Source organism: Alligator mississippiensis, chromosome 1 (assembly GCF_030867095.1).
Source record: "Alligator mississippiensis isolate rAllMis1 chromosome 1, rAllMis1, whole genome shotgun sequence".
Classification (NCBI taxonomy): Eukaryota; Metazoa; Chordata; order Crocodylia; family Alligatoridae; genus Alligator; species Alligator mississippiensis.
Genome location: NC_081824.1, coordinates 261,788,500 through 261,815,287, shown reverse-complemented (window position 1 = coordinate 261,815,287; position 26,788 = coordinate 261,788,500). Strand labels below are relative to the sequence as shown.

General features: G+C 41.1%; 1 long non-coding RNA gene across 2 annotated transcripts; it reads left to right on the top strand.

Annotated features, from left to right (window-relative positions):
* The first annotated feature begins 12,085 nt into the window (after positions 1 to 12,085).
* On the top strand, positions 12,086 to 25,393 carry LOC109280285 (uncharacterized). Of its 2 annotated transcripts, XR_002086545.2 has the most exons (3): positions 12,086 to 13,039; positions 14,878 to 14,975; positions 21,579 to 25,393. It is a non-coding gene; the product is annotated as an uncharacterized LOC109280285 (long non-coding RNA). The 2 variants fall into 2 exon arrangements; XR_002086544.2 differs by lacking the exon at positions 12,086 to 13,039 and having other exon boundaries at positions 14,022 to 14,975.
* Positions 25,394 to 26,788: the final 1,395 nt, after the last annotated feature.

Sequence of the window (26,788 nt, the reverse complement as noted above, 5' to 3'; positions counted from 1 at the left end):
TTAATGCTGAAGCTGTTAACATCAATAACTTACTGCTGTGTAACCAAAATTCACAAAGGGTTTTAAGACAATGTTTTTTTGGCTGTTACTCAAATGAATAGGAACAAATGAGGCATTTCCACCATTATTTCTTTGCTGAAGTAAAGCTAGCTCTCATTAAGGAATGATTCCATGGAAATGAACTCCTACAATTAAAAATAACTTAGATTAGTGATGATCCATTTCACAGAACAAAAACCGCAAACCCGATTCATGACAAGTAAACAAACAAACAAACAAACAAAGAGACCCCCTCCAAACAGCAGCAAAAAAAATCTCTCTTGGAAAACATCTGTCTTGATTTAGAAGTTATTTATTTGAATAAAACCAAATCAATTTGGTGCTAAAAACTAGGACTTTTTCCTTATGAAAAACCCTCCACAGAATCAGGTAACTAATGGAAAAAATATTTTCCTGACAGGAGGTTGTACCACTGAACTGGGAATTAGACAAATAGGACCATAATGTATTTTAATAAAAAACAACACACTCCCCCCACCCCTCCACACACATTCTAAAACCCTGAGGTCAGAAACATTTTTTATACTTTGGCTGCCAGCTATATGAAGCTCAATTGTAATTGTTCACCTTATAACTCCTTATGACACCTACAATGTTTAGCTACAGCAGATAGTTTTACAAGAATATTGAGGGATTCTGAAAAAATAATATATTTTGTGTACATGTTCTATAACTGTGTTCAGCAAACATGAGATTTAATCATCTTACAGGATCCTCCAGCCTTTGAAAATATTTTCCTGACCTTAACTATTACCTTTTTATCCTCCAAAAGGTATAGCTATATTTTGAAAAATAAATACAATATGTAAAGAATAGCACTTCCATACTTGACACTTCTCCTCTGAGAACATTGACTCGTGTGTGTATATAGGTGTACAGTTTCATGATTAGCCCAAAGGTTTATTACTTTTTATGTCTGGTAGCATTACAGAAACAATGCAGCTGTGTGATGATGCATTAGAATTGCTGCTGGCTTAGGCATCATCATTTAAAACTGTTTTGCTCCTCTTAGATTTCATGATCCTTGTTAATGCTGCATTATCTAGAAAGATCAAAAAACTCCATCCAGCTTAGGAATTGATCACATAGGATTTGGAAACTTTGAAGGACAATGAGTGGGGTTACTCACAAGCTTGATCTTAGGCAAATGGAAGTGCTGGCTTTGACTTACACAGCCATAAACAGAGTTCGTTCACTGCCTAGGGTAGAGGAGTATTTAGGGTGGGCAATTATTTCAGCTGGAGGGCCCCTTAATGAATTTTGGTGAGCTGTTGAGGGCCATGAGGGTAGCTCCACTCCTTGACAGGTGCACTGTGCCCTGGTCGCCATCTTAGAACCGTTAGTCTTGCCCAGAACCCCTGACGTTTGCTGCTGGAAGTCCCTCACCTTGCCCCAGAAGAACTCCTTTTGTTGAGGGGAGGGGAGAGGGTTACCATCTTGGAACCAGAAAAAAGCAACAAATCAGATAACTAAAAATCAAACATCTACCATAACATATTTTAATTTTATTTCAAAAAATATTTTTGTCCTGATTTATGTGTGTTTGCACTATGTATGTAGAGCCAATTGCATAATAGCTCAAAATAAAGTTTCAGTCTTGTATATTGTGTGGTGGGGTAATGAGGTGTATGTGGGGGCGGGTGTGAGAGGGTGTTGGGTGTGTGTGTATGGTGGGGGTGGGGTGTGAGGGGAGGTGTGGGTGAGTGGTTGTGGGGTGGGTGAGTTGGGTATGTGCATGTTGGGGTGCTTCCCTGCATCTACCTTTCCCCCCACCCACTCTTTGTGATGTGGGTGAACCCAGCCCCTTCATAGGTGGGGACAGGGGGATCAGCATTGGCTGCCTGGCTCACAGGGCACTGAAAAGGGGTGGGAAAGTAGCTGCCACCGGTGAGCAGCAAGGGAAGCCCCTAGGGGAGGAAAGGGAAGGGGAGGGGAGAAAAGGGGAGGAGGAAAGCCAAACCTGGCACTGGGCTGTCTTCTCTCTTATGTTCCATGGCAATACTCGTGGGCAGTAAAGAGAAATGTCTGGCAAGTACCACCTGTATACCAAGTTCATTTGGTGAAAACATGAGGGAGGTTGTTCTTGGTAGTTGCTCCTCAGCTCTGGAACTTTTCCCTTCTTGTGATCTGTTACAGTGCAAGCCTGGTCATCTTCTAGATCATTATAAAACCTTTGGGCAGGCCTTCAGCATCTGGGGTTAAGCCTTGTGGCATTGTTTGGTGAATAATTCTAAAGGATTTCAGAGTGAATTGTAAGTGTGACTTTTTTCCAGGTATTTGCTCATTCCTCCTGAAAAGCTCATTTTTTTTAGCTTGCTTGCTTGGTTTTTAAGACCTAACCACTCCCGGTATTTAATTATAAGTTTATTTTCAGTTTCAAATAGAAAATCATACAGTCTGTACTCATGGTCAGTGTAACAGAACATACTAGTAGCTTACTGTAACACAGTGGTCTACCTTATTGAGTTCAGTACAGGAAATGTGAAAAATTTTAAATTTCTGTTATAAATTTGTGTGCATTTGGTCTCCATGAGAATGAAGGCTGTATAAATAACCTGTGCAAAAATGATGCAATGCAAGCTTTGCCATTGCCAGTTACTTGCATGAAACTGTTAACTTGAATAACACTGTTCTGTAGGCCCTAGATGTACCTTATGCATGGTGAACAGGTAGAATGCACTTCAGTTGTTCGATTTCTTTCCCCAACAATTCTAATCATAGGTATCCTTTAAGCAGACACTGACATGTTGAAAGCTTGGTCATCTGCCAACTTCTACTGAGCTACGACAGGAAGAAACTAATATAACCTGCAGCTCCTTCCCTGTTCACAGTTCAGCTTGCCTACTTTTGCCCTGTGTACAGTCAGGGTGAGTTTGGAAATTACAATTAAACCATGTTAAAGACTCTTAAAATGTGAAGGATCAAACATCACGCTCAAGAACAAGTATGAAGTGCCCTCTAAGCATCTTAAAGTTATGTCTTTTGAAGTGAGGATTTTCTTTGAGCTGTGCTAACCAGCTTGACTTTGCCTAACTTGTAATTGTTCACAGGATCTCAAACAACAAACCTGCGGTCCTCCAGTATCGCAGGAGGCATCACTTTCAGGTATGTTAGATCTCCTCCTAGACTCCAGTGTCGTCCCTTTGTTCCTGGCCGGTGGAACAGCAGCTGGTGAGTGGGGAGGGGAGCTGCTGGACTGAGGAGGTGCGGGAAGGGGACAACACATGTCTACCCAACCACAGCACAACATCCCTCCACAGCAGAATACCTGCTTGCCCACAGCACAAAACATACACATACTCCCATAGCACCACACACACACACTCACACAGCACAACCAACCACAGCACAACCAGAGGTGACCCGAGCAGGGTGTGGGGCCCAGGGCAAATCAGCCTGTGTGGGGTCCCATCCCCAGATGTGAGAAAGCTGGTGGCAGATTCAGCAGCAAGGCAGGGGGCCGGGTGCCAAGTGGCCAGAGGTACCGGATTCAGTGGCAGATTTGGGAGCGGGGTGGAGGGGAGGGTGTGCCAAGCAGCTGGATGTGAAGCTGGTGGGAGCGCAGCGTTGCTGAGGCTACTCCGCCTGGCTCTACAGAGCCCCCCAAAGTGTGGGGCCCAGGTCAGGCACCCTAATTCCCCCCCCCCCGCCCCCAGTAAGGATGGCCCTGAGCACAACACACAAACACACACAGTACAACACCCCTGCACGGGACAACATAGACACATTCACACACAATACAGTAGAACATACCCACACTCACACAGCACAACACACCAAAAGCACTACACATATACATACAGCACAACACATGCAAGAACACACAGAGCACAGCAGAGCACAACAGACACACATGAGTGCTGGCAGAGGGTATGTGTGTTCACATGGTATGTCTCTGGCTGCTGTTCAGCAAGGCTTCCTGTGTACTTCTGGGCTCTGCACAGTGCTGTACAGTCAGGGATGGCCCTTCCCCATTGCTGCCCTATACCCCAGCTGTGCTGCCTGGCAGTATCCAAAGGTAAGTCTGAGAATGGTTGGGGTGCCCGGCCAGCTACAAACCCCCACCCCCTTCAGCTCCAGCTGGCTGCAACCCCCTCTCTCTCCCCACCTGGCTCCCGTGTGCCTCTCCACCCACCCCACCAGTCTGAGTTCACCAGCTGTGCCGGTGTTACAGAGGGGATTCATTCTGAATGTACCACTGTTTCTGGCACGTGCTAACTTTCACAAGACCTAACATTCCTTAAAGTTAGCACCTGCTAATTAAAATGTGTAAGCCTGCCCTCAGTAAAGCCAGGTCTTCCAAGCTTCCTACTGTACTGCGGCATAGAGAGCTGCTCAGAAGGCCTCATTTGTGACACAGGGCATTTCATGGAGTCCCTGTGCATAGTTTCCACTGTAGCATTAGCTTTTTGGCCTTTCTGGAGAAAGGTGTTAGCTCATTTATTAATGTAAGTGAAGTGTGTTAGCAGTTTAATACATATTGATTATGCATGTTAAAATGCCCAGTTGCATAAGGTCAGGTAAGAAATGTAATGCTTCCATTTTTCAATATTAAGCTCACCTGCCAATTTATTTATACCCTTATGTTGCTGTATATAGTAATGATGGAAGGATATGAATTAAACAAGCAGAACAAGATTTTAGACCTGGGCTGGGAGGAAAGAGAGAAGCCCTGCAGCTTTTTAAAATATCCCTACTGTTAATATTTATGGAACTGAATTTAGATAATGCCAGCAGGCAACTGATGTTTTCAGTCCACCAAGGGAACAGCATTGGTCTATTAATAGTGATGCAGAAAGAAAGGCAAATCATGATCATAAATATAACTGAAACATTAGGGGATGCTCTTCTGTTGTGCCAAGGTATGGGCCCATGCAAAAGTTATTTGAACTCTCTTTCCTTCTTGCCCTGCTGTGGAGGCAGCGAAGGCTAAATCAACCTCATGCTTAAAACAGGGTAGCTAAAAGATCTGACTTACTCACTGGATGCTCTCTTAGGATTCAGAGAACAATGTTTTCTAAATTCATAAGATTTTGGCTTAGATGCATTAAATGACTCAGGTGCCAAAGTTCAAAACTACAATCTAAAAAAACCCTATTCTGATAATATCTTGTAGGGATGTAAGGACATTTCACAGAATTAATGCACTTTTTGCTAATGCTGTATTTCTGTTTAATTTGCTGCATATATGTTTCATTTCTGATCCAAGCTCTTACCTGCCCGCTTTGTTTCCTGTTCTTAAAGCCCCAGTTCCTCAAGTCATGTAATTACATGGGAATCTCAAGTTTTATTTTAAGTGAACATCTCTAAATCTCTTAGATGTGGAGAATATCCTGCAAGAACCTTGGATGTGTTGTTCTAACATTCTAATGATTTGAAAGCCACTGTCATGACTTGACATCTGAGACATGATTTTTGAAGGTTTGGGGTTCCAGCACATGATAGAAGTCCACATGATAGAAGTCTTTCTGGAATATGATGGGAAGACACCTATTTTCTTCACAAGAAGTGAAGCCATAATGTAAATATGCTGCCTATATTGTAATCATTATAATAATGCACTAACTTAAAAAGAAGTGGACAGCTCACATCTTATGCTTGATCCATAACCCAAGTACTGTTATATGCCACTGCCAACAAGCTATGTAATTCAGTAGTGATGTGATGCTGTTATTTAAACTTCTGTAAATTCCCTACTGCTATGTGTGCAATTTTGGGAGGCTATGTTTTTGAATGGGTAGACCAGGAGGACTAACTCAAGACTTTGTATTTTCTTCAATGACTCACTTTATAGTGGATATGATAAAGTAATATTAATTTTGCAGTTTATTTGATAATTTGGGGGTTTAACCATTTAATATTTCAAAGAATATCTTTTTATTTGATCCACTCTAAATTCAGCTGGAAAAGAACTGTATTATTGGTCATTGAATATGTTATTCATGAATAATTCTATTCAGTATTTGATTGGCCAAGGTGCAAGTTATTTAGGCTCAGTGCTACTCCTATTGAAGTTCATATGAATGTTTCCATTGCCTGGACTTAAAATGTCTCTACATTTTCTTGACTATCTCTGTAATAAGGGTGATGATACTTTTCTACAGCTCCTTATGTGTACTATAAAGTGTTATTAATTTAAAGCCCTGACCAAGCCAAAACTGTTTGGGGTTCATGGACCTCTGTGCCTATGCACATCCCTATTGATTTGAGTGGGGCTTCTTGTGGATTCATTGATCTCTGTGCTGAATAATTTACAGGGATGACGTCTAACATAATTTAAGCAGGGGGTATCAGAGAAGCCTAAAAGAGTGAGGGTCCCCAACCCAACTGAGTTTCAGGGGAAACTTTGGCTCCTTTGAAAATCCCAACTTCTAGCTATATAAATCCCTTTATATTCTTGTTAGAAAATGGCTCATTGGAGCAAATTATTATTACTGACATGATAATAAAAGGTGAAATCAAACAGCTTAGAAGATTGAATTCCTGTTATAAAATACCACTGTGAACACTGCACATTATATAGTACCTGTATTTGCTCATCTAATGTGGCATTTCATGTTCCATTCTACAGTTGACTTTCAGCTCTTTTAATGATTGGCAAATGACAGTATGTGATTACATGGCCATTTACAGTACTTATTAGCATTTCATTTATAACATTATCATATAAAACTGACTTAATTGCCCTCTGGGTGTAAACATTTAAATTTCTAAATGGCAGCTCCATTCAGTTCTTGGTCGCTAAGGAATACAGCATATTATTTCTCAGAAAAGAAAACACAGATTTGTCACGGATGACTACATCTACCATATAGGAAGAAGAAAGAGCTTAAAAGATGCTATGGATCTTTGGGAGTATAGACAAAGATAACAAAATAATTTGCATTCAGATATTTGCATATAGTGTGCAGGAATTTGGCAGGGATTGTTCAGTTTTAACTCATAGGAGGAAAGTATTGTCATACCCTTATTTAGTATCCTGGGATCATAAAATATAGACCTGAAAAAGATAACCCTTGTTCCTGCCACTCTAGAGTTGTTCTCTATCATGTCTTTGCTAAGGCAATGTCCAATTTAAATTTGAATATATGAAATGATGTGTGTGCATTAGTTTCCCTGGGGGGAGAGTGTTTCATAAATTAAGAGATCTTGTAGTTGGATAATTTTCCTTACTCCTCAGCCTCAGTTCCCCTTGATTTATCCCATTTCTTTTACCCAAGTTGTTGTGTGGCACATTCGTATCATGTATATCACATTAATTGTCATATACCTAGATACTACATCTTTAGGTGTTTTCAAAAGCACCCAAAGGAGTGGTTGCAACAACTATTGGCTTTCAGTGGCATCTGGAAGTCCAAATTTGTATGTGTTTGTGGAATTATCACTTAATTTTTCCCCCATACATTGTATTACCGCCTGCCCTCCCACGCTAATAGTTTTTACTGCTTTCCTCTAAACTCCCTACACATTGTCAATATCTATCCAATAATTGGATGCGAAAACATGAAGCAATATTTCAAATGCTGTCATGCCAAAGCCACATGGACTTGATCTACAACTCATTGTAGTCCATGGAAAGACTCTGTGGACATTAATGATTTTGGGTTAAGGCCCGTTAAGAAGAACCATGGTTCGTTGTTTCTGAAGGAGCACAATGGATTGTTATTTCATAAATGACAATGTAAGCATTTTTCACTTGGCAGATGCTGAAGAATCAAAGTCATCTGATTAGTAATAAAGGAACAATGGGAAAACATCTATTACCTCTCTTGCTTTTCTAGTTTCTATGATGATAATAAGTTAGAGATGCATTCCTGGCTGAAGAGCAGGTAGTGAATCATCTTGTAGGGTACTGGAGAGTTTAGACACTGTTGTAATTGCCAGATTGTAGCAGGGTGCCAGGCTGTAGGATGCTGAGTGGGGAGGTAGGGCCTCTTTTGTGAGGCATCCAACTACTGGCTCGTAGAAATCCTAACAGCTGTAATAGTCCTTTGCTTGATGGAAAGCATAGAATTTTTAATAATATTGTGGAAAAACACACAAGCTTTTAATATACATTTTAATTCTATGTCTGGGGAGAAAAGAACAATGTTAAACTGTGCAATTAAGGATTGACATATTAAATCAGCAGGTCCAGATCATTTTCATCCAAAAGTTTTAAAAGAAACAGCAGAGAAGTAATCTAGAAATTTGATGTTGCTTTTCAAAAAGTCTTGACTTTGGAGAAAGCTCCAAAGGACTGGTAGATAGCTAGTATTCTATGAATAAATAAAGTGTATAAATGGGGTGACCCATATGTACAGGGGCAGATCTGGGGACATGGCAGGGGGTGCACTGGTGCAGCCATATCACCCTTTGATTCTTGATCCACCCAGAGTTTAAAACCAATTGCCTAGCAGTGGCAACAGCATCTCTATTCAGGTAGCAGTAAAGGAGTCAATTCCATAAGTGTTAACGACCCTCTCTCTTTTTTAATGGTATCGATGTTCCACTAATTAAGCTATCCATTTTTTGTGCAATTCTGCTGTCTGTTAGCTGCTCCTGGTAAGGTAACTCCTATTTTACAGCCCCTCAGACTGTTTTTGAACTCATTCTGATAAAACCTATATATTGTGTTACGTCAGTCTTAAACTGAATAATGTAGTGCTAACATAGGGCTCTAGCATATTAGTGAAGCTGCTAGTTTATTTTTAACTGAAGAAAAATACATGTTGTTTTATGCTTGATGATTCACCTCACTATTTGCACCCTCCTTTTCAAAATTATAGATCTGCCCATGCCTATATATCTAGATGTAGGCCTCTCTACCTGACGTTGCTACCGAAGAAACTTGTGGAACTTCTGATATGGGACTTAATTAATGAAGAATTTAAGGATGGGTAATACTGAAGTCTATGGAAAGACTCTATGGACATTGATAGCTTTTGGTTCAGGCCTGTTAAGAAGAACCATGGCTTGCTGTTTCTGAAGGAGCACAATGGATTGTTATTTCATAAATGACAATGTAAGCATTTTTCACCTGGCAAGAGACACTATGCTGAAGAATCGTCAAAGTCATCATATTAGTAATCAAGGGACAATTGCCAAGCATCTAATAGTTCTCTTGCTTTTCTAGTTTCTATGGTTATAAGAAGTTAGAGATGCAGTCTCTTAGAAAAGCAGGCAGTGAATCATTTTGATGACATAAAAACAGGCCGTAGGATTTGATTTTGTCTAGTTTCAATTTCTAGCCATTGGATCTTGTTTTTACCTGTTGACTGTACATCCCTCTATTAGCAGGATCCATATTGCTTTTTACCAATGGCCCATCATCTTCATCACAAACATCTTCAATATTTAACCCTACTTTCATCTTACATACCAAGTATTACAGAAAACAGATCTTGTCAAATTAACTGTGTTTTTGATTAATTGTAAGTGTGAGATGAAAGTAGGGTTAAACATCAAAAGAATGATAATAAAGTTTTTAAAAGACATTTGACCTGATAACACACAACTTGATTAAGAAACTTAGAAAAATAGAAGACCAGCCTGGCACATTTAAATATAGTATCCATTTAATCTATTTACTACACAACTGATATTCCTTGACATGTACTTTGTAAACAGCAGTTCATTGTCAGTAGATGGTAGGGTCTCACAGATTCATTCTTGGGTCTACACCATCAAACATGTTTATTAATCACCTAGAGGGAGGACAAAAAACCATTACATTCAAAATTTTCAAGTTGGGGTGTTGCTAAATAATGAAGATGATGGACCATTGGTACCAAGTAATATGGATCCTGCTAATAGAGGGAGCTACAGTCAACAGGTAAAACAAGATCCAATGGCTAGAAAATGAAACTAGACAGATTCAAATCCTATGGCTTGCTGTAGGCTGCCACACAATGTTAGGACTGTTAGGTGTGCACACACAATTCACAAGCTAAAACTAGAGATATAAAACAGGTTTCCATAGTGTTAAAAACATTATGACCTGTTCTCATCTTTCTGAGTCCTTCACAACAAAATTGCTTATATTATTTTGGTTAAAAAAAAAGCATGAAAACAAAGCCCTAGCATTTTCTGAGGGGGGAATCTTAAGTCTATCAAGGGGTGTCTTGAGTTTAAAAAGGTTGAGAAGCACCGGTCTAAGGGATTGAACATGTAATAGATCTGATCCTACTCCAACTATTAGCTGTCTAAGCAAGTCCTTGCTCAAGTCCTTGGAAATCCATCCATACATCTATTTTTGTAACATGGGGCACTCATTGATGTTCAGGTCCCTGCTCTGCTTTGTGGCATCTGTTGGGTTGGGGTTGGGGACCATGCCTGCCTGCCTGCCTGTCCCGCATTTGGGCCTGGGCTAATGCAGCCCCACCCTCCCCTGCCAGCTCTGGTGCTGTCTGCAGGAAGGGAGTGGGGATGGGGATCTGTAAGCTGGGGTTTGCCCAGCCTGAACTGAAGGAGGGTGCAAGGCAGCGGGGCTCCAATCCATCTGCCCCCTCTCCAGCTCAGGCCGGGCAAACCCCAGCCTGCAGCTTCCCTTCCCCCTCCTCCTTCCCCCCTCCCTTCCTGCAGACAGCACTGGGGGCAAGCTCAGCCCCAATTGTGCTGTCAGATTGACTTTAGGGAAAACAAGTTCCCTAAGGTGCTCCATTTTGGAATGCCTTCATCTGATCCCTCATTAGATGAGGGTTAATTTGTTGCATGATCGACCAGGTTTAAAGTGCTCTGCAGCCATGCATATGTCACGGCTCCGCTGTTGAGTACTTTCAGGGGACCAATCACACAACAAATATATCTTCTGTTTGCGCCCATGCTGTCCCCTAAACCTTAAGATTAAGTCTCAAAAAGCAGTGAGTAGGACAAGGACCTGCCCAACTTTCAGATTAGTTGTTTTTCAGGGACTTAAACAGAGTTGAATTGGATCACACTTGGGCACTAATAAGTGGGATAAGAACTGGTCCAACATGTTTACATCAATGTAATAAGTCTTTACTCCAGTGTAAATCCCCCCCTCCCCCAGTAAACACACAACACAGATTTATACCAATGTACATTACATGAATCCATGATAAAATTGCCTTGAGAAGTAATAGGGGTAAAATTACACTAGATTACTATGTTTACTTGATTAGAAGATGAGGTCCCTTGTCCCTCCATTTAACATGGAGGGAAAAAGCCTCTTGTCTTACATGTGAGCACAAGGCAGTGGGGGCAAGGGTTAGGGCTGGAGCCAGAGCCATAACTGCCACCTGCCCCCTGCTACCTCTTCATGCCCAGCCACTCCTCCCCCCATGCCCAGCTCCCAGTCTCCTCCCATGCCACTTAGCCCTCTCTCTCCCCTTCTGTTGCACTCCTCCTTACGTTTGCTCTGTGCCATCAGGCTCTGTTCTTGCTGCAGCCTGGAGCATGGAGTATATGCTTCAGCCTGGCCAAGTAGCAGCAGTGCTGGGTCTGTGCCAGTGCTACAGGGCTGGGCTGGAGCCATGCTGCATGCCCTAGGCTGCAGCAGGGATGGAGCCTGCCAGTGCAGAGCAAAGGTAAGCTGGGGAAGGGGAGGCAAGAGGGGCAGGCGGGGGAAGAAACTTCTGGGGGGGGACAGGTACCTGAGCCTGCAGGGCAGAGAAGTGGTGTGGAGGTGGAAAAGTGGTGGGGACAGGGGAAGGGGGATCAGGGCAGCTTAAGGCTGTGGGGGGAACGGGGGAGGGCAGGAACAATGGGGGGCAAGTGGGGAGGACAGGCAGCAGGGGGTAATCTATCTGCCTCTCTCACTGCCTGCCAGCTACCACCTGCCCCCTATTGCCTGTCCCCCACTGATTCTTCCACTGTCTGCCCGTTATAGCCCCCCCACCACCTGCCCTACCATGTGCCTACCCTATTTCTTCCCTCACTGCCTGTTCCATTACTGCTCCTCCCATCACCTCTCCCCCTACCACCTGCAGTAGTGGGGAGAATTAATTTAAGGTGATCCTCCAATAATTAGATTCCAGGCATGGAAAATTATAATTAATGTATACATTTTGTGTGTATAGAATCTAATTACTGGGGAGTCATCTTAAATTCAGGGTGGTCTTATATTCAGGTAATATGGTAAATTGTCTCTTCTAGCTTCTCTAACCTAGTCTCACCAAATCATTCTTTCATTCTTCCACTCACTACAGCCTCCATGGATGATGTCTTACACATTTTAGATGCTGTAAAATAATAAGTTCAAGTCTAAAATGGGAATAAGAATGGCATTTTCTTAGCAGATCTCCTCCCTCTGGGTATTCAAAGGCACATATATATTTACTGCAGTGACAGAGTAAGTTTTTCTTCTTTGTACATTGCAGAGCTATAACTTAGCAGTGTGGAGCAGAGTGAGTTCACGTCCAATCTGGTTTGCATCAGCAGGCTTGTTAATTCAGATTCTCATTCTTTCTTTAGCTTTTGTCTGAAATAGTTTACTTCATTTTAACGTCTTTTTAATCCAGCCTTGCAGGATGAAATTTTTGATTGACCATTGGAAAACAGCAACTGGAAATACGTGCAACTATACCCATATGAAGGCTTTTTAAAATGATTTTTAATTTTTTTTTGAGATTAGTCATGTGAACAAGTGCTCGTCAACATGAGTTAGTGTTGCAGATTCAGATCCGAGAAGCAACATTTCTTTATACCTCCATGTTAGTATCCCTGTGAGAGATATTTTTAGTTTCCCAAATCACAAAAGAAAATTACTGATTGGCAAAAAATGAAGTGTAAGAGAGTAGATAGAGTAGAAAATGAACAAAAAACAAGCAAATGGATAACGCAACAGTAATTAAAATAGGGCTTGATGGCTCATTGTTTATTTCTGAGGCTCTACTGCCACCTGGCATCTTTTAGGTGCAATGCACCATAACAAAACGTGGATTTCATCCTGATTTGTAAGAGTAATTTTCATCCAGTAAGTGTGTATGTGTGTGCGTGCCTTTGCCCTGACATGATACAAAAGAGAAAACCACATCTGGTAAGTGAAGAACTTTCTGAATCTTCATGAATAGTCCCTACCCCTGAGATAAAAATATTTTGGTTTTCAGTTAACAGCATAGTTAAAGCAAGAAAGTAGGATTCAAAACTCCTGGGTTCTCTACCTCAACCTGCATAAGACTCAGTCAAATATGATGCTCCTGACTGGGAATCACATCATGAGATAATAAAAGAACTGGAGCAGTTGAGGAGAGAGCCATATGGACAGGGACTTCATATTATTTGGTAAGGAAAGATTAAAGTGGCCAATTTTTGAGGAATTACTAAACTGGGACCAGAAGAGTGAGAGTGCTGGAACTTGGAGGCAATAAATCACTGAAGGGAGAGAAATATTTAAAATGGCCCAGGAATGACCAGGCATAATGGGAAGACATTTTAAAAGGAAGCATTAGAGTTGTAAATCAGGAAGCATTTCTTCACAGTGAGTTCTTTTAGGCTATGTATTATCTTGCAAGGGAAGTGGTGGAAGCTTCTTTACCAAGGGCAAGTTAACAATAGATTAGGATAAACTCTAGGAAATCACTCTAGAGAAAAATCTTATGATGGCACTTGGGCTGAATGGATAATTTAATAAGTTTTATTACATTTATAACTTATTTTGATCTCTTCTTGCCTTCCATTATGTAGCCTATGTAGGCTATTCTATTTTAGATCTCAACCAGTGATCTTACATTACTACGCAGTATGTAATAATGTGTAACACAGACCCCATCAAAGGATGGGGATAATTTCTGCTTTTGAGCTCTATGAAAATGGTAATGTAATAGGAGTAGTCTCTCATTTTTTATCCTACTTCAGATTAGGTTCCTTTATAATGCTGCATAGTTTTGGAATTGTGAGAGGATCATATATATTTAGTTCTTTATAAAAAAAAAAGAAAGAGAAGACCCTTGGAGGTGGGGGCGGGGGGGGGGGGGTTCATCACTGAACACCTTAAAATCATCTGTGTAAAGCTAATTCAATTGCCTCCTACACTGTCACTGTCTTTTCTTGATATGGCTATATGGGACTTAAAGACTCAAAAACATCTATGAAAATTAAGTGAGATTCACATCTAGGTATTTAATTTTCAATATACTTGAGGCTGGGCTAAGATCAAAATGACTGGCTTGTATTCATGACTGATTGAGTACACAGAGTGCTTAATCTTAGAGCAGACCTGGTGACAAGTGGGAAACATTTAAATAAATTATTAAGCTCTTGAGAGCTTGATTGTCTCCTTACGAAGGTGAAAAGAAAGAAGTTAATGGAGGTGTCCGGGTGCAAAACTGTTGGGAGAACAGAATTAAGCTCCTGCAGCTCTTTGTCATCCAAGTAATTCAGTTCAGTTTAGTTCAGAACAATGACAGTAAACAAAGGGAAAACAAAGTCATCTTCATTTTTTCACTCTCATGTAGCTAGAAAAGTAATTTGAAAAGAACCTATACAACTTTTCTTTTTAAAAGTGATATAACCTTGTTACTGGCAAATAGCTGTCATTTTGTAGCCCAGGCTTTGCTCTCCTTTTAAAGGTCATATAAGAGCATTTAAAGGTCATTTAATAACAGTATCAATACATGCATTATATCAACCTCATGCTATGTTATGGAGCATTTTGAGTCAATGGACATCTTTGTATATGGAATGTAAGTATTCTCTGTTCCTCTCTAGTGCTAAATGCTCATATCTTTTCTACTTTTCAGGAGGCAGTTAAAGAAAGTTTCTCTTTGAGGCACAAAGACTTCAATTCCAAAACACATTTTTAAGTCTAAGCATGTATTTAAGTCCTACTTACTTCGAAAGCCAATTAAGTCTATGCTTAATTGCTTTTCTATATAGGGATGCTTGCTCTAATAAGGGCTGGAGCTTGTGAAATCAGCTACTGTACTTACTGAGCTCTGGGATATAACTTGGCATACATCTTGGCTGAACAGAAGGTAAGGTTGCACTTTGAAAATTGCCCCTTCAGCAATAATATACTAGGAAACAACAGGCGAGTTCAAAGGACCAGTTTGACAATGTAGTAACAAAGGTTTGAGAATAAGTTTAAACTTCTGAACTACTTGGCTTAGTATTGTTAAGGAGTATGTAAAGGGGTCGCCTATACAGCTTTTCCTGAAAGACTTTATTAAAAAATGTTTTGAGAGTGAGTTATAGAGAAACACAGTGTTTGGAGGAGGTTTGGTCTATGAGTTTTGTTGGGTGTTCCTCAACATGAAATAGCTGGATAATTACTTACATGGTGGGAAGATCAAGATTCTAGAAATTGAAGAGGGGATATTGCAAGTATGGATATGAGATGGGGATGGCAGATAGGAGATAGGGTACAAAGCCAAAGAAGAAAAAAAAACACTCAGTGCATGACTTGAGTAGAAGAAGGTATAAGTATTGGAGTTGTTCTCTATTGACCTTCCTCATGGGATGTTATTCGCATAGATACTATGGTAATAGATGCTGTATGACTACAGACAGTGGGTGTTCCTGAGTATCCAATAGCAGGTGCAGTTGCTTTGGGTAGGTCAGGGAGGCTCATGACCGTCTCATAACTCTCCCCTCCCCCAGAAACTGAGAAAAAAAATATGACAAATCATCTTTTTCAAACTGAGGTTTGGAGGGGTTATATAAACCTGCACTAACTTATTTCCTAATGAGCTGAGGAAGCGATTAAGAAAAGTTTATGAACTTTATGTTGGATAATCATCTCACTGTTTCATTCCTATTGCATATCATGTACAAATAAATTAAAGTAAATGAGCCTTTATGGGAGTTCTTTGCAACAATGTTTTTGTTTAGAATTTTCCCATTAGCTTTACAGAGCTCTTTAAATTACAAAATTCTCAAAATGATCTTCCAGTTTCTATCGTGTTTGCCTAAACATAAAGATGAAAAGAAAACCTTGTTCTCTTATAAATGCCCTCTGGGACTAATTACACTGATTCGACTAGACTAGCAGTTAGATCTGAATTATAGTCATGAATAAGTTAGATCTTAATTAAAGTCATGTATGGGGTGCAAAAGGCAATGTCATACATGCAAAGAAGCTGCTTTGTAATAAGTAGAAATTAGTATTAATAATCATTTGTACATGAGATTTGGTTTCCAATTTAGTCCATGTATTGCTTTGTCTTGCTCTCTACCCATATGCTGGATGCATCCTGCTCCTGTTCCTATAGTATTTGAACACCAGCAAGATGATAACAACTTAACATTACAAAAGCAAAATTAAAAAAGCCCAAACCAAACTGATGTGCCTTCACATTAATATTTCAGGAGTGCTCTAAGTATTAAGGGTTTGCAGGTGTTTTACAGCATTTCTTGTACATTTTGGTCAATCTGCAACATTAACAATAGCATAATATATGGTGATATAATACTTATTATTACCTTATTGTAAACGCTGCAAAGATTTCCCATAAGGACAACTTACATTTCCCTGCTCCCACCCTCAGTGAGTTTTCTGGCATCAATTGTAACGTTTCCTATAACTCATCAATAACCCCTGCATGTACGTAGGCAATGATCCAGTGCACTTTTAAACTGTTAGAATGAATGAAATCTTCAGCTCTAGGTTTGTGGCTATAAACTCAGCACCATGCAGGATAATAATAAAATCATTCTGGAGTTCATTCCACAAGCGAACTGACTGGATTAAGCTGAGTGAGTGAAGGTGATGGGTTGATGGGAGGTAAATAGGAGGATATTTAAGATGTTATCTTGAGGCACATAGACTTTTTTGTGCTGTGCAGTAAATATAATACTAATAATTATTATATTTATATATAATGTCATCTCATCCCCTTCTACCGTACCATGTTCCTAAAGGGAAAAAATAATGTCATGAACAAGTAAGAAGATTAATATTAAAAAAGCGTGCTGGGCTCTTACTCGTCATGAGTAAGCATAGGTATGACAAGAAAGAAGTAGGGGTTAAGACCAGCCATTGGTGGAGAAGCCAAAAAGATCCATGAGGAGTCTCAACCACTGAACTCTCAGGGTATTGGCACATTTTTGATGTTTCTTGTTGTCTTGTATGCTGCATGTTGTCTAGGCCTCAAAAAAAAAAATTGCCTCTGGCAGTTTAGCACCTAGCTAAAACAATGAGGGGAGAGCCAGGAAGAATGTTTTTGGCCCAAATATTTTTTTTGTTGGAAAATACAAACTTAAAGCCACTGAGACCGTCCATAATTTTTCTTTCCCTCCCAAAATATATTGTGTTTAAAAAAGAAAAAGATAAAAAAATCCCAGAAGTTAAAATATTTAGTTTCCATATTTTCAAAATAAAACATAGGATTCTTTTATGGGAAATGACTTTGCTTGAAAATATCTTTCAATTTTATTTAAAAAATAATTTTAACTCATTCAAAATCAAACCAAAATATTTTAGGTTGCCTGAGTTAAATGATTTATTTGACCCAAAGTGTTGTCTTTTTTAATATAACTTTTATTCTCTCATTAGACGTGGAATGTATTTGGGGGTACTGTGGTTGCATTAATGTCAAAGTCAGGATTAACACGTGAACTGAGGCTTGGGTCGAAGTCTAAAACATTTCTCAGGATCATGATTGTTTGCATTACAGGGCATGAAACTCCTGCAAAGATGCTGCAGCAAGAATAATGCCCCATGTGGCAGAAATCTTATAAGTTCCTTTTGGAAATGAATCTGGAATACACGTGATTCCCATGTTTGGATCCAATTTGGAGCCGATACTATTTCGGTTCCAAGGAGGAGGATGTTAAAATACCCCCAGATTGAGGGAGACTGGATTTAGGATGCTAGTTCAAACCTTTCTTCAGCTGTTGAAGTATTTTATGGCCTGTGTGTGCATATGTAGTTTATGGCTAGTTGCCAATTTATCCTTAAGAAGATTAACACTGATGTGTTATTAATGAGAAATGGTCAGAAACCTCCAGTCTTTTCCAGCACTCTGAAGCTACTTTATCAAACTACACGTTTGCATTTAGATCAGGTAATGGAGTGTTTTTAACTGTAGACATGGTATCAGACACATACATTAAGTTTACAGCTGTGCCAATTATTCTGAAAGAAATCATTATGTATTGCTCAGTACTCCTTTATGGTCATTCAGGCAACTCAGCAACTGATAAATTCAGCCTAGACAAGTGCAAGATATAATGCACATTAAGAAGAGCAGTTGGAACTACTGGTACACATTGATGTGTTCAAAGTCAGCTGTAGTCCGAATGACCCTAGAATCTCTGGTAATAATTTACTGAAAGTATAACCGGTGTACAATGTTGTTTTTCAGATATTAGAAAATATTAGAAGATCATTAGATACATGCCCACATTTTTATTGTGGTGGTCACTCTGGGTTACCCCATTTCTGAAAAAAAGAATAAAGAACAGCAAAGAACAGCACTTGAAATTGGTAGAGGAATGGAAAAGATGAGTAGAGCTGTCTTATCTGATGAAAGTAATATAACTATCTAAAATAATGAATGTTTTAAAGAGGAGCATTGGACATGTCTCTGTATCCATTCTCAGAATACAGGGAACAGAGAAATTCAATTAAATGAAAAAAAGTATTCTTTGTTTAAATGAATATAAAGATATACTTGGTTTTCATATGAGATATTGAACCTGTGGGACTCTCGGGCATTGGCTATTACAACTAAAGTAAAAAATGTAGTAGGATACCAACCAAGCATGTATAGAAAAGAATACCATTTCTATCAGGTGTCCTTAACTGGTAGCTTTTGTGCAACATGTTGCTTGAGGCCACAGGAGATTAAAAAATTACTTTTCAGGTTGATAGGAACAGTCTTCAGCTCATTATTTGCCCAGGGCTGTTGCCCAGCAAAGGTTGGGGACAACTGATTTATTATAGAAAGAATATCTGAACTTGGACTAGGCAGAGTGAAAAAATATTAGTGTTTTTAAGCATCATGTTTAAGGCATTAATAACTATCTGGGATTTGGAAGAATCATACCCCACAAGACACGATGGTCTCTTTATTGCATGAGTATCTGTATAGTTTTTAAACCTTTCTTTGAAGTGTCCAGAGCTGGCCACTGTCAGAGATGAGATATTAATCTATGTAGACCCTATGTCTGGTTTAGCATTGTAATTTTTGTGTTTCCTAGAAATTCTTATTTGCTAATGTAATGCAGTGTATGGTCCTAATGTTGTTTTTCCCTGATAATGATTTCATTTTTGGCATTATCCTCTTCTCTCTGAAGACAAAAATAATGATTGGTGGAGAGAGAGCTTGCATCACAAATAAATGTAACATTTCTCTAATCTGTTGATTTATTGACTCAGAGTACTTAAAAATTTAAAATCTCCATCACTGAGAAGCTAATTGCAAATGGAATGTTCAGTGTGAAGTGCTATAATGTGCAAAAGAAAGGTATAAATCTCAAATGTTAGATTGAAATCCTCCCTTCTGATTGATCCATGGGAGTGCCTTCCCATAAGGGAAAAACAACTGACCCTATGCTTCATGCATATAGATTATATTACTATAAGCAGAACAGTGGACCCTACTACATACTCTCCTCTGTGCTTTCTGGATCTCATTTGTTATACTTCCCTGCACACAGTCAATGCTAGATCAGAGGTAGTTTCATGTGGCTAGATTTATCCATGTGTATATAATTCCAGGTGCCCTGTGGTTCCTGGCAAATACAGGTGCTTATTAATTCCACTTCATATGTGTATCACAGAAGATGATTCTGACTGGGGCTAATGTTGTTAGACACATCTATGATTGGTCTGCTTGTTATAAATTGTCCTTCTGTCCCCAACAATGTATCTCTCTCTTCCAATGGCCTGTCTTTCTGGACATGTGCAAAGTCAGGTTAAGTTCATAGATTTCATAGATTTCTAGAGTTGGAAGGGACCTGGTAGGTCATTGGGTCCAACCCCCTGCTCCAGGCAGGAAAGAGTGCTGGAGTTAGGTAACCCCAGCCAGATACCTGTCTAATCTCCTTTTGAACATCTCCAGGGTAGGGGAAAGCACCACCTTCCCTGGAAACCCATTCCATATTTTGGCGACCCTCACCATAAAGAATTTCTTCCTTATGCCCAATCTAAATCTTCTCCTTCAGGTTGTGGCCATTATTTCTGGTAACCCTGAGGGGTGCCCTGGCAAACAGAGTGTCCCCTATTCCCTGCTGCCCCTCCCTGATGAGTTTGTAGGCAGCCACAAGATAGCCTCTCAGCCTTCTCTTGTGGATGCTGAAGAGATTCAGGTCCCTCAGTCTGTCTTCATAGGGTCTTACCTGCAGGCCCTCAACCATATGAGTAGCTCTTCTCTGAACCCTCTCAAGGTTATCCGCATCCCTCTTGCAGTGTGGCGCTCAAAACTGGATGCAGTACTCCATCTGCAGCCTCACCAATGCTACATAGAGGGGAATTATTACTTCCCTAGACCTGCTCATGATGCACCTGCTGATGCAAGAAAGAGCGTGGTTAGCCTTGCTTATTGCCTAGTCACACTGGCGGCTCATGTTCATTTTTGCGTCAACCAGGACTCGGAGATCTCTTTCCACTGCTGTTGTACTCAGAATTGTACCTCCCAATCTATAGGCGTGTTGGAGATTCTTTCTCTCCAGGTGCAACACCTTGCATTTATCCTTGTTGAATTGCATCCTATTTTGATCTGCCCACTTCCCCAGTTTGTCCAAATCTGCCTGAATTCACTTTCTGCCCTCCAGTGTGTTTACTGTGCCCCATAGTTTAGTGTCATCTGTGAATTTGGACAAGGTGCTTTCAACACCTTCATCCAAATCGCTGATGAAGATATTAAACAGTACTGGTCCCAGGACAGAGCCTTGGGGGACACCACTGCCCACATCCCTCCAGGGAGAAACTGCCCCATCTACCACCACTCTCTGGGTGCGTCCCAGAACCCAGTTTTTCACCCACCTTACTGTGAAAAAAATCGACATCACAGCTACTCAGTTTACTCGTAAGAATTGGATGCGACACTGTGTCAAAATCCTTTTTAAAATCCAGGTAAATAATATCTACTTTCTCCCTTGCATCTAAGCACTTGGTGACCTAGTCATAAAAAGAGACCAGGCTAGTCAGGCAGATTGCCTGCTATAAACCCATGCTGGTTGCCTCGCATCATTGTGTTACCCGCTGGGCCCCTGCAAATGTGATCCTTTATGAAGCTGTAAAACAAAGTAGGCAGTTTATATGTTGCAAACATGTCAATGAAGTGAAATTATGTGCTACAGCCAATTGGCACCTTTTTTGTACAATGTCACAAATTAAGCTGTAGTGTAATGCAGATAAAAATTTTGGGCACCTTCTAGTTACATAGGTGTGAAAGCAATGGAAACCCGTCTAATCAGCTAAAAGTGTTGCAGCTAATCTTATAGAAAGAAGAGTGGCAAATACTGATGCTTCACAGTGATATTTGAAATCTCCTAGTTCTTTCCTGTTCTAGCTCTTAGCAAATACAGGCAGTCCTCGACTTACAATGTTTCGAGTTACAACGTTTCGCACTTACAACATTTATAAATTGACACCCTGTTTCAACTTTCTGACCTCAGTTTTGATTTTACAGCACTTGAGCTGATGCAACACCATGTCAGTGAACAAGTTCGCGGCATCGCTCATCTCCCTGGAGAATATCTGTTCAAACTTCCTTGGACACTTTCTTTAAGGAAGCAGACAAGACTCCAGAAAAACCTGCAGCCAAGACTCCTGAGAAGACTCCAGCCAAGAACCCTTCAAAAAGTCCAGCAAAGTCACCTCAAAGAAATCCTTCCAAATCAATGATTGATATTTACAATATAAATGCTCTTAATGTAACTGTATTATTCATCTATAATTGATTGAGTACAAAATTCTGGGCTATTTTTGGTGAAAATAGGGTATCGGGCCTTGGTTCAGGAACCAATCCCCCATGTATAACATTGTTTCCTATAGGAAAAACAGTTCCAAGTTCCAGCATTTCAACTTATGATGCAGTTTTCAGGAACCAATTTTGTCGTAAGTCCGAGGACTGCTTGTACTGACTATCATTGTGATCACTGTAGCTTCCACATTAAACGAAGTATAGCACAATACTTTCCTTTTGCTGATGAAAGAATAACACTTGCATAGAACTTTCATTTGAAGCATTCATGTGCATTACAATAGGGAAGGAAGTAGGAAGTAATATCAGTCTAACTGTATAGATGAGTGGGAGCAGAAATATAGATATAATTAATTGTCTGGTAGTGCTGTGTCCAGGGATCTTCTGAAAAGCCTATATGATTTTCAAAGCTTGTCTATTCATATGTGTGGTGCAGTTTTAATGGTGCTGGTACAGTGAGAGGGGTACAACTCCACTGCTCTGGGTGAAATTTGGATCAGCATCACATATTTGGATCAGCATCACAAATTTGGATCAGCATCACATATTTACTGTGGGAAGGGAAGTAAGTTGTACCAGCATGAGGTATCCTGAAAGGGGTATCCCAATCGGAGGATGTACAAGTATAACTGCTTTGGTACAGAAATCACACACCTCCGTGATACAGTTGTACAGAAGAAATGTCCAAGCCATTTTTAGTCCCTTGGCACATGTTCATTTAATAGTGCATTGGGATCTGATCCCCAATTCCAACAAGTGTGCCTTCTACTATCTTATACATGCATGGTAACAGGTGTGATGGTAAAATCAAGGATCAAATCCCAATCATGCCATTACTATTTGCCAGAGCAGGAGGAGCCCAGGTTACCCCTGCATTGGTGACTTGAAAGAGGAGTGCCCACAACTCCAGTCCAGTCAACAATCAACTGATGGTCAGCTGGCCCCCAGGATTTTACCACTGGACTCAAACCAACTTCACTGTATTTTGAGGCCAGGCTGACCATCAGCTGATAGTTGGCCCTGGCTGGAACAGCCCCAGGTCTGGCTGGAGACCAGAGTTGTCCAGATTTAGACTGGACATTAGGAAGAACTTCTTCACAGTTCGAGTGGCCAAGGTCTGGAACGGGCTCCCAAGGGAGGTGGTGCTCTCCCCTACCCTGGGGGTCTTCAAGAGGAGGTTAGATAGGCATCTAGCTGGGGTCATCTAGACCCAGCACTCTTTCCTGCCTATGCAGGGGGTCGAACTCGATGATCTATTGAGGTCCCTTCCGATCCTAACATCTGTGAATCTATGAATCTAGCCAGGCTGACAAACACACAGTTGTCAAAACCCTGTGCCCTGCAGGTCTGGCCAGGGTGTTTGGATTGGGGAATCAAACGCTTCTGGCAAGGTAGGGGTGGGGAGGAGCCAAAGAGCTTCCCCCACTGGGGACATTAAACCCAGTTGGGATCCTCTGATCCCCCTTGCTGGGCAGCCTGGCCAGAGCTGCTGGGGATGAGGTTTAAAATTAAAAAATGGCAGGGAAGCTCAGGGTAGCTGCCTCAGCAATTTTCTTTAAAGCTCCCTGTGTACTGAGACCCACAGTACAAGGAACCGGTAGCTGGGGGTTAGGAGCTCCAGCCGCCCCAGATACCCATGCCCCAAATTGCAACTGGGGAGTAAAGCTTCCACCTCTACAGCTGCTACTTCCATGCGTGTTCCAGGAACTTAAAGAAGTGGGAGGCTGGAGGTCTGGGGTGCTTTGTAAAGGTCTAAAGCCCAGTGAACCTGAGACTGGGGAGACTCTCCCTAATATCAGCCTCATGGCACCTGCCACCAGGGATTGGAGTGGGGAGGTTTGCTTTGAATGTGAACCACCTCCCATACAACAGGGTAAATAAATCTGGGGGAGGGGGTCAGGTAGCTCTATTTACCTCTCCCCCCTGCAACATCTTCCCCCCTTCAGCCCCTTTCCCCCTTCTTACTTGTCAGATTCTGCTTTCCCTGAGCACACGGAAGCAAGGGGCAAATCTGGAAACACTGACCTTGAAAGAAACATACCTGTAGTAATTTGCATATAGTACTCATAGACTTAATTCATCCAGTATTGATGCATTTTATCTTTTTCTGAAAATTGCTGCAAATTTTAGTACAGGTACTCCGTAAATACACTTTCAAGCAACACTTTTGTACCTATTTATATATAGTAGAAACCTTTTTTATTTTTTTGCAAATATATACCTCTACAGACCTGTCTCATGACTGATATGGTTTACTTGACAGTCCACAAACCATATCTACAGTTACACTATCATCATCCCCATTATAATAACTCTACCATGCTCCTGCATGCCCTCATGCCCACTGCCATTTCAAACAATTACAATCACAGGAAACCACCTCCATTACTTCTACTCTCCTTTCCCCCTCCTACCCCTACTCCCCCACAATCCCTCTGTTTTCCTCCCCAAACCTTAGTCCACATCATCTTTATCATCCTCTTCCTCCCCATTGTGCTTGTGGCTTACACCTTTTTTGTTACTATCATTGTCTTCTTCCTTGTTGTTGTTGTTTTCTCTGGGCGTTTTGTTTCTGAACATTCTGTGGCAGTCTTATCTTTTCCATGCATCCTCTGCTTGCTTCTCCTTGTTGTCTTCATTTGTCTTCCCGTAGTATACCTGCAACTCACTCATTCCCATTCTGATGCAGTCCTTGATTGGGAAGTTTGTATGTCTGTACATGAGCAAGTTCCTGGTCTTCCATAGGTACGGACTTACTGTATTTGAGGTGGCTGCCCACTGATTTTGCAGTTTGAGTACAGGGCCTGGTGCCACTTTCACAGTCAGAGTGCAGCAGGTCCTTCCATGCCTCTGATTGGCTGAGGAGCCCTGGAAGTCTTGTCCCTCCCCACAGATTGCCAGATGGCCCCAAACCAGGGCTTGCTTATAATGTATTAATGAATGGCTTCCAGGGACTTAATCCCCTCATTAAGCCTGTGGAAGCCATTAATTGATGTGTTACTAAGCAGTCTAAACTGCAGTTTAGAGGATTAAGGGGATTAAGCCCGTGGAAGCTGTTAATTGATGGATTATTAAGCAGTCTAAAATGTGGTTAATGGCTTCCATGGGCTTGATCAAGACCGTGAAAACCATTAAGCACAGCTTAGATTGCCTAAAAATAATGCATTAATTAATGACTTTCATGGCCTTACTCCCTTGATTAAGCCCATGGAAGCTATTAATTGATGCATTGTTATTAAGCAGTCTAAGCACCTAATTAAGCTCTAAAATGAAATATTTTATTAAAATAAAGCAATGGATACCATGAATTATAACAAATACCAACTATATATACTTTATTAACTGATACCAGCTACATATACTTGATTAATACCAACTATATACACTAGATTAAATAATACCATCTAAGCACTTATTTAAAGTCTAAACTGAAATAGCTTATGAAAATAAAGCTATATTATGTACACCATGAATTGTAACTAATACTAACAATATACACTTTAATAAAGGATATTATAAAAGGAATTTACTGAAAAATGAATGCTATCTTGATGACAGGCAGTTCATGATGTGTATTAAATGTAGGCATGCTGCACCCAGCCACAGTGGCTGGAGACATTCTCTGTCTCTGTCTGGGGAACACTTGTCCATACATGGAGATGTCACACTTAGCATCCAGGGAGTTCATAGGAATGGTGAGGCAGCATTTTGCCAGGGCGTAAAGATATGGAAATCGGTCACAGACAGAGTCCCAGAACACAGGCATGGACACGGGCATCTGGCACTCTGTGATGAAGTTCATGTAAGCAGCACGTTAGCTGTCATGTCTTTCCTCCATTCTGGGATTGATTTTAGTAGCTGAGGGACACAACTCAGCAAAGACGCTTCTCGGGGGTCCAAAATGCAAACAGTACTAAGGAAGTGGGTGTAGCCAGTAGGGCTGTGCAAAATGTTGGCAGCTGTTTCATTTTGGAGGTGTTTTGGGCTGTTTCAGTGCTGGAAACACCAAATCTGAATTGAAATGGAAGGCTTAGAAATATCTCCACAATGAAACGAGGCATCTGAGTCACATGGCAGGGAATAGCAGGCTTGCTCACTGCTCTGTGCTGCTTCCCTGCCCTACAACCTGGCATGACAGGGATCAGAGATCTGTGAGGAGGTCTCCTTGTCTGCATGGGGCAGTGGCCCTCCCCTTCCCCCAGATGAACCACCCACAGCCCCGTCCTGCTCCCCGCTGAGGCCCCGAAGCCCCCAGCCTCAAACCCCTCCCAGCTGGGCAGTAGGGCTGTGCGAAGCTTGCAACCCATTCAAAACAGATTTGGAGAAGATTTGGTAGAGCTGGATCTCTGAAACAGATTTGGCTGAAATAGGGCAGTGATCCGAAACACCAAAATGAATCACTGTCCTCCAAAACGGCTGAATCCAAAACTGAATTGAAACACAGCTGTTTTGCACAACCCTAGTAGCCAGCTGTCTGAACCATGGTGGCAGTGACAGGTCATACCTGTACTAATGGTTCAGGTTCACAGCTATTGCCTTGAACAGCTCCCTTCTGCGCTGGTTTCCATGAGGACAACTTGACAGTTCTTGCGATGCCCTATCTTTGACCCAGCTTATCAAATTCATTACCTTGTTGTATGCATGGTGATTAACAGCCTACTGGCCTTCAAACCACATCAAGAGCTCTCTTTACTGGGTGGCACTGTCAGCCAGAAACATCACTTGATCTTGGATGTCATCTCGCCCTAAGAGATTACAAAGCTTGAGCATTCTCTCTGTTCTGGGTGTGATTTCCAGCTCTTCACTCACAAACTTCTGGTAGTGCTGCATGTGCTCGATGTGGTAATGGACATCATTGAACCAGGAATTCCATCATGTGAGCACAGGCTCTCATGGCAGAGACACAGTGGTATCTT